Source organism: Girardinichthys multiradiatus, chromosome 13, assembly GCF_021462225.1.
Source record: "Girardinichthys multiradiatus isolate DD_20200921_A chromosome 13, DD_fGirMul_XY1, whole genome shotgun sequence".
In the NCBI taxonomy this organism is placed as follows: Eukaryota; Metazoa; Chordata; class Actinopteri; order Cyprinodontiformes; family Goodeidae; genus Girardinichthys; species Girardinichthys multiradiatus.
In genome coordinates this window covers 20,904,384-20,913,268 of record NC_061806.1, presented here as the reverse complement: position 1 = coordinate 20,913,268, position 8,885 = coordinate 20,904,384, and the positions used below count along the sequence as shown (strand labels likewise).

The 8,885-nt window shown below is 38.3% G+C and overlaps 1 long non-coding RNA gene across 1 annotated transcript; it reads right to left on the bottom strand.

Moving 5' to 3' along the window:
* Positions 1–4,654: 4,654 nt before the first annotated feature.
* Positions 4,655–5,872, bottom strand: LOC124879742. The gene is made up of 4 exons (XR_007041104.1): positions 5,796–5,872; positions 5,568–5,708; positions 5,243–5,293; positions 4,655–4,903 (listed from the first exon to the last, which is right to left on the bottom strand). It is a non-coding gene; the product is annotated as an uncharacterized LOC124879742 (long non-coding RNA).
* Positions 5,873–8,885: the final 3,013 nt, after the last annotated feature.

The window sequence follows — 8,885 nt, the reverse complement described above, 5'->3', positions numbered from 1 at the left end:
ACATGTGACACAAAGATATTTGGTAAAAATGTGTAACAAGGCTAAAAATGATCTTTTATTTCTGCTATTTAATCTCACACTAGAAAAAAAAAAAAACATCGTTTAATTTCAGTACATGTGTTCAGTGGGGAAGAAATTTCTTATTAAGGAATTTGAGATTGATATGTGTAACTGATAATTATACCTTTACGTTAAACATTGTTTTATCATTTTTTACTATATGCTTTACTTTGTCAAAAATTCATCAGAGTTCTTCCATTTGTAATCCACAAATTTTGTATCTGACGTGACACAGAAACCAATTCTTTTATGCATCGGACCATAGGCTAGACGAGGACCCATATTTATCTTGCTACCACACACATTGAGGAGGATAGTAAGGCAGACTATCTCTACATCCAAGGAAAAAGGCTTTTCTGTCCAGCTGTAACAAATGTAAACATGTTCAGTTTGCTAAGCTCTGCTGGGACTTTAACAAGACCTGTATGCCTTGGTCAGATGAGAAGGTCATGTTTTGTACAGTTTTGTGAGTCAAATACATGAAACACTTGGAGACTTAAATGGAGGTTTGAGAGGTTTATTGCAACAAGATGAAAATAATGAGTCTTTGTCTTATTTGTTTGTTGTCAGTCTTTAGGTACATAGGAATTCTTGTGCAGAGTTCATCAGCCAAACCTAATACACATTTAACAGTTATTAAAAGACGGAACACTATACATTAAACAATAAAGCTGTGGGAAAAAAATTTCAATGGGCTTCAGAGGAGTATACATAGATAAAAATTTAGCAGCACTGTATATTGCACATCAGAAATGTAGCGATAAATGGATGTTGCATTTGAGACAAAAGAATTGCACTTAAATAAAAACATACTTTCAAAATGCAATTATTTCTTTCAGTTATCTTTTGTATATTTGTGTTTAAGGAGAAAGTGATCAGGATGGAACGTGTCTTGCTAATGTGTATGGCTCACTTTTTACAGTGTTGTGTGTATATTAAGTCTGTGGATGGAAGGTCAGTTCTGATGATTTTTTCAGCTGTTTTGATAACTCTCTGGAGAGGGTTCTTGTCTGCTTGTGTAGTATTGCCATACCACACGGAGATGACATTTGTCAGGATGCTCTCTACCAGCCCGCTGTAGGTCAGCATCAGGGGTAACGGCTCAGTCCAGCTTTACTGAGCAGTCTGATGAAATATAATCTATTTTGCACCCTTTCTCCCCATGACTGCGGTGTTCAATGACCAGCACAGGTCTCATGATATGTACAGGCCTTGGAATTTCATGCTGTCCACCCTCTCCACTTCGGTCCCACTGATGGAGAGGGGATTTAGCCGCAAGAGTCATTCATGAGCTCCCTTGTTTTTTCTACATTGAGGATGAGGTGGTTCTCTTTTCCATAGTCCAGTGTGCTGTTGACCACCTCCCTGTGTGCTGTCTCATCTTCTCCCTTCATGAGTCCCAGGATGGTCATGTCATCCACGTATTTTATGTTTACTGGGTGTACAGAGTGCTGAGCTTAGGGCAGAGACAGCAGCCCCATGGCTGATTGTGAGCTTGGAGACCATATATCCCATCCTGACAACCTGAGGTCTGTCTGTGAGGAAGTCCAGAACCCAGTTGCAAGTGGCAGTCAGGACTCCCAGGTTTACCAGGTTCCCAACCAGTTTTCCAGGCCTAATGGTGTTAAAGGCAGAGCTGTGGTCAAGAAAGAGCATCCTGACATAGGCTCTGCCACAGTCGAGGTTCTGCTGGGTGTGGTGTAAGGCACTAGTAACTGCATCATCCACTTACTTGTTTGGGTGATAGGCAAACTGGAGAGGATCAGTGATATAAGGCACCACAGAGTTTACCTGTCCAAGCACCAGCTTTCCTAGGCACTTCATGACTGTTGGTTTGAGGGCCACTGGTCATCTAAATATGACTAGAATGGTTGTGGAGGTCTTAAAGTAGTGAGGTACTATAGCTAGAGTCGATGAGGTGTTAAAAATGTCAATTTCTATGGCGATAAATCTAGGATTGGCTTAAATTGGAAATAGGAAGAAAGGAAGTTTTGTTATTTTTCTTTGTTGTTGGTTGTTGGATATGTGGCACACTGAGAAACAAAGAACTAAAAGTGGTGAGATCAACAATAAATAGCATTTAAGACAGTTTGTGTACCAAAACCATAACAGACAATCAGGGAACTGGGGATGACGATTCACTGATCCACAACTGAGTGTGGATCCTCAGTGGCCTATCTTCAATAGCCACTTGACAAAAGGCAGGGAGACACTCTGGACATAATGTTAGTCCATCAGAGGTTCTGGAAGCAAGAGGACATAAAAACTAAATTGATTTCCTGGTATCACTCTCTTAATTTCTTTTAGTTCTTCTTCTCCGTGGCCTGTATAAGACTGGTGAAAACTGAATTTCTTTGAGTAAAACATTCCTGTTCAGCTGATCTAAAAATAATATTAACCAGATTTGTTTGTGTTGGTATGGTCCAAGCAGAAAACAAGAATTATGTTCAAGCCTTTAGACGGAGCTTTTTGACAACAACAAACAATTTAGGTGGTTTGGCCTTAAACAAAGGAAACGTTTGTGTAAAAGCATGTCATGGCCATTGATAGGTATGGTGGAAGATCTGTGATGCTTTGGGTCTGTTTAGCTCTTGAAGGGGGAGAGAGTTGTCAAAGTGCACGACAACGTGAAATCTTTGTCAGGGAGATAAAGATCCAAAATAAATGGCCAAAATCAACACAGTGATGGTTTGACAGTGAATCCTATGACATTTTAACCCCACAAACCAAAATCCTACACAAACCCTGTGTGGTGAGCTGAGGAAAAGAGAGCAAAAGAGAGGGTCAAGAACTCTGCAAGATGAAGACAGAATGTGCACAGAGGAATGATCTAAGATCCATCTCTGTGCATACTTCAACCTTGTGAAATTGTGTAGAAGATAAGACACGGTTCTAATGGCAGAACAGTGTTGTACAAAGTATGAACAGTGTGGGGTGTGAAAATTTGTGATTCCATTAAAAACAATTGTTTCTTAATATAGGATATTTCTTCCCCAAATGTGATCTAATTAAAGGTCAATATTTTCAGTCTCAGACTATGCTACTGGAAAAAAGGATAAATTAATTTTATATCTTTTTAAACATCTTTACCAGGGGTTTATATGCAGTGCAGCCTGCTTCTCCCTTTTAGTTTTTTTTTTTCTGCTGCATCAAGAGTTGTTTTTCTATATCTCAAATCCCTCCATTTTAAATAAGCTGGAGAAAATATTTTCCACCAGGAGTGATATGATGGGAGCGAGAAGGTACTGTCACCAAACACGGGAGACAGAGAGAGATTCAGAGGATGGAATAGATGGGTGTGTTGAGGAGGGGGAGAAGGAGAGTAGTGCAGTCTGACAAAACAGAAAAAAAATTACACTGATGTACTGCCAAACAGAGCAGAACAAAATTGCTCCCGCATTCGCCTTCTATCTCTGCTCTCTCTCTCTCACACACATACAGTATGTCAATGTAAAGGCATACAACTGCATGTATTCTGTGTTTACATTTTCACATTTTTTACAATACAGTCAATATCAGTGTTTGGTTATTTTGTTGCAGAATGAAAATCAAGATGGGCTCTCTTGTTCGGAATGAACAGATGGATCTTACTGAGACCCAGAGGGGAAGAAAAACACACCTTAGGTGATGTCAAGTTTTGTGTGTTTGTGCCGTTGCATGCAGTGCTCAGGCCACATGAGTTGTTTCCATCCTGTTCCCATGTTGAACAGTAAGAGGTGGACAGGATGTCCAAAATTCCTCTGGTGAGAACTCCTCCGGCTGAATCCTTCACTCTACATAGCAAGGCTGCGTCCACATAAATATTACAACACGAATGTTAAGGAATAGTGAGTTGTTTGCTTTTTATCATCTCCTGATAATTAAAACCCAAGACCTGAAAGAAGCTGCACAAAAGCTTTATTCATCATATTAATACTTACTATATTATTGTATTATCATCAGAAAAATTCACATACTTGTGAAATTTAGAAGTGCTGAAAATACTATTAATGGTTAAAAGAGGATTGACCATCTACTTGGTTTGATATGACAGAGTGACTATTTTATTTAAATTTCTAGTTTTTGTCTGACATTGTTTGAATTTTTTATTTTTTCATCTTAATGCGGGTATTACATTATAAGGTCACGTTTTTGTCGGTTTATTTGTTGATATAGGTCATAGATCTCAGAGGGGATTCAACCTTAAAAGCATCTGAACATGTTGTTCACTGACCTCCAGATTTTTAGAGGTTTTCGTGACACTTGGACACAGATGTCTTTGTAACTTTACAGCACGGAGAATTCTTAAAACCTGGTGAGAGTAGACCCTGGAAGCTTAAGATTTCATATCTATAAATATATTTTCACAGGGGATTTTCTGCCAGGTTGTGTTGTTGTTTGCCCCTTTTCATGAGCCCTCCCATAGTTACAACATGCTTCTGTTGCATTTTTCATTTGCAAATCTTTCCTTGCATTCCATTTTTGCTAATTTGATTCACATCAGATTTTATATGGATATCTTGATGATTCCACGTTTCTGTTCCCAGCTTTTTTCAAGCGTGGTGTGTGCTATATATGATTTTCATTCAAGGCAAGGACATTTTGAAGAAAAAGATTTAGAAAAAGTTATGACTTTATATAATACTTTTGTTTCAAAAGCATGTCCATGAACAGTACATACACAATATTTGGTCTGGGCTCCTTTTGTATGAAGTACTGCATCAGCAGCCTTTAGTGCTGATGAGGTGTTAAGAAAGTCCAGATTGCTTTAACAGCTTGCCTGCATTGTTGGTTCTGGTGTCTTTCATCTGTGTCTTGACAATAATCCATAGTTTCTCTATGGAGCGGAGGTCAGGTCAGTTTGCTGCCAATCAAGTACAGTTATAGCATTATTAAAGCATGTATTGGTTTTTGTTGGCTTTGTGGGCAGAAGCATAAGAATCAAGAAGAATCAAGTCAGCATTTCTATAGAATTTGTCAGCAGAAGGATGCATGAAGTGTTCTAAAGTTTCCATGTAGCTGAACGGACAATGAACTTTATAAAACACAGTGGACAAACGCTAGCACTGACTGGCTTTGCTTTACAATCATCTCAAGGCAGTGGTTATTTTGCATCTTTAACACTTTCCTTCCACTCAATTTTCCATTAATATGCTTCATTCTTAACACCAAGCTGCAATTGCAATGACGTTTTGTGGCTTACCATACAAACCAAGAACTTCAGGTAACGGACACAGGACTGGAAGCACACCAGCTGTATGGAGAGGGAGAACAGGTAAGTGGATGAGGGGTTCACAGGTGAATTTAGAAGTTTGAAGATCTTGTTTGCTTATGGAGTGGAGCTGAAGGAAGTCTTCAGAGAGGGAAAAGATGAAGCGGAGCATGGGAGGTTGGTGGATGTCTGTTGCGCAGGTAGGACTTGAAATCCTCAGATAAATGGTTTGGAGGAACACAAGCTCGGATTGCCTTTCCAGGGTAGACGACGCCAGAGTGAGGTGAGTGCACTTGGTGGTGGATTCTGTACTCACATTGGGTGGACTAGGTTCGCTTGCAAGTTGCTTGGAGGTTTGGAACTTGGAGTCAGCCAGCTGGAGCTTAGTAAGCGAGGGAGCTTGAAGTCAGGAGTACTTGGGATCTTGCAGAGACTAGAGCCAGGAGGTCAGGAACACCTGAGAAAGAGTACACACAAAAGGTAAGTTATTGGGAGAAAAAAAACTCAAGAGTTTTAAGCAAGCTTAACTTGGCCAATAAGTTACCAGTATTGGCAAACACTCAGGCAACAAGGTGCTTACTGCCCGCTCCTTTTAAACCTCAGGACCTGATTGATGATGAGCGACACCTGTTGCACACCTCCACAACGAGCTCCGGTGCCATCTGGTGAGTAAGCAGCAGGCAACAAGTTTCCCAGACCCTGACAGTATGCTTATCTGCAACCTGCTGGAAGTAGAGGGCTGTCTGCTGGACTACTGTATTCCTCATGATTGTGAAGACCAAAACATAACATTTCCATATTAAAAATCTTATTTTTTGTGTCATAAATAACATTCTAATTTACTGCATTTTTGTTGTTATAATCGTCAAAATAACAGAAATAAATGCTTGATTAGGCTGCACAGTGGGGCAGGTTGTAGGAATGTTGCCTTGTAGCAAGAAGTTCCTGGGTTCGAATCCTGGCCTGGGGTCTTTTTGCATTAAGTTTGCATGTTCTCCTTGGGCATGTGTGGGTTCTCTCCGGGTACTCTGCCCTTCTCCGACAGTCTTTTTAAATTGCCCTAAGCTATGATTGGTGCATGCATAGTTGTTTGTCCTGTGTGTCTCTTTGTGGTACTGTGATAGCCCTCTCCATGATGTACTCCACTTCTCTCTAAAGACAATCAAGAAAAAAGTCATAGGATCACAGACCAAAAAACTTTAACTGACAATTTCATCCACCAGCACAACGGCTCTGCTAATTTCTATTCTTTATCCCAAAAATCTTAATACTGATGAATTCCTAAATATGCATTTTTTTATTAACATTTTATTTCTGCTTGCAATGTTCTTAAGTATATTCCAGAGTCATGTAAAAATGATTAAACACGAAGGTTGAAGTTCATGAAGGTTTCAACAATCAGGTGGATTCAAGCTCCAAACCAGGACCTGTACAATAAATAATTTAAACGGACCATTATGAGTTACCTCAACATTTTTATGTTTCCTAACATAAACATAGCAAAATCTGACATAATGTATAATTCTATTGGCACTTTTGTAATACATGTGTTTATTTTTCTAGATCTCCACTGTATAACATAAATGTAAAATCAAAGAAAAGTAAAAGCTAAAGATTTGAACAGAAAAGAGGTAATCTTAGAATTTTTTTTTTTGAATATGTGAGATTTCCAGCTAATATTGTTATAACCAAGATTTTAATTTCATGCACTCTTTCTGTGTTAAAGCCTTCCATCTGTATCTAAGTTAGATTTTAACTATAACGATGTACTATTTTTTCCATCTCATTTAAATTGAATAAGACAATTATATTTGCAATAATTTCTGTCTGTCAAACAATTTTTTTATTTTGTTAGTTTCAGTGGTAATCTGGTTTAAATGTTGCCGCAAAGCTCGCCCGGACCGAATATATTTGTCATTAGCAATTAAAACAAAGGAAACATGACCAATCAAATCAGGCATTTTGTAAATAACATTATTACATACATCATTTTGGCTCCAACACTAATCCCTGGTGTGAATAAGTGTGAGCATGGCTGTTTGTCCTGTGTGTGTCTGTGTTGCCCTGCGATGGACTGGCGGCCTGTCCAGGGTGTACCCCACCTCCAGCCCATAGACTGCTGGAGATAGGCACCAGCTCCCCTATGGAAGAAACGATAGAAAATGACTGACTGACTGATCCCTGTGGTATTCCACATACAATGTACAACCAATCTGATCTCTGTACATCCATAATCAATCCAACCAAGTCCATTGTCTTTTATGTCTTATACTGATATGCTATTATTGCCAGTTAGAACCTTTGTCTTGATAAATTGGTTTTAGAAAAGTTGATAAAAAAACAATCCTAAGCTTACTGATGTGTTTAGAAAAAAAGCCAACATTACCTGTGAATTTGCTGTTTAGGATCAAAACTCACTGTGTGGCTTTATAAATATGATTTTATTTTGTTCTTTGACACCGCTGCTCCCTCTGCTGGGGGATTTTCCTCTCGGCAAATCTCAAAGAAAAGGGAATAGTGTACAACCAGTTATATATCTCGTCACATGGATTTTGTTCTTTGTAAAGAAAGAAATGTGCACCTAAATGTTAAGCATATTTCTTGTACAAAATGTATTTTTCCTTCAGTGATGATTCCTAGAAGTAGCAGCAAACTTTACCAGTGCCAGTATGACACATCATTCATCTTTCTTTCTCTTGTAATAAAGATGGATGATGAATCAGTGTTGCTTCCAGCTTCAAAAATTATTTTTTAAATGTTGCTAAATTATATAGTTTTATTTGTGACAATTTACAGCTGAAATCTGTGAAGTACTGTCTCCATAGGAAACATCTAAAAGTGGAAAATGCGATAAACTGCATAGTCTAAAGATGCAGAGAAAAGACAGGGTTCATGGATTGAACCCCTCAATCCATATCACGCAATCCAAACAAATTAAGGAAAAATCCCAGCTCCTGTATCCCAATGTGAGTAGAAACATTTTCTTTCTAAATGTTCTCTGTATATTCTCAGTTTTGGTGGTTCATAGCTTTGTCTTCATTTTGTTTTTTAATTACAGCACAGTTGGTATTGTTGTGTGTTCTCATTAAACCAGATGATGATTACCGATATCGTGCAAATGTTGTGTCACTTGGTTTGAAACCACATGGCTGTAATGAAGCATTACTGGAATGAAACCACATATTTGACTTTAATACTCGACTCGCTTGTTGAATAGATGCACTAATATTCATATAGATAAGGTGCATCTTCATCTGTGTCAGAAGTAAAATTTTGTAAGACGAAACTGTTTCTTTTTAAAATGCAAGTCTGAACGGAAATGCGGCCATACTTCAACACCATCAAACTTTAATAAAAATTGGGACAAAAGGAAACAAAACAACTTCTTGGTTGGTTGACTTCAGTTCTTTTATCTGCTTTGTCATTCCCTTATGTGGATTATTTACCAGTCGAACAACTGGACTTCGATAAAGCTCATCTTTTCTGTGCTGCAGAATTTTATTATTACACCTCTGGCTGATACTGTGAATAAATAGAAAGTAAAAATGCAAAATAAATTCTGGGTTGGTGGTAAAAAAAAGTCTTGATTTGAAATGTTTATTTTCACAGACACTGTTTTGTGCACTTTCAAGCA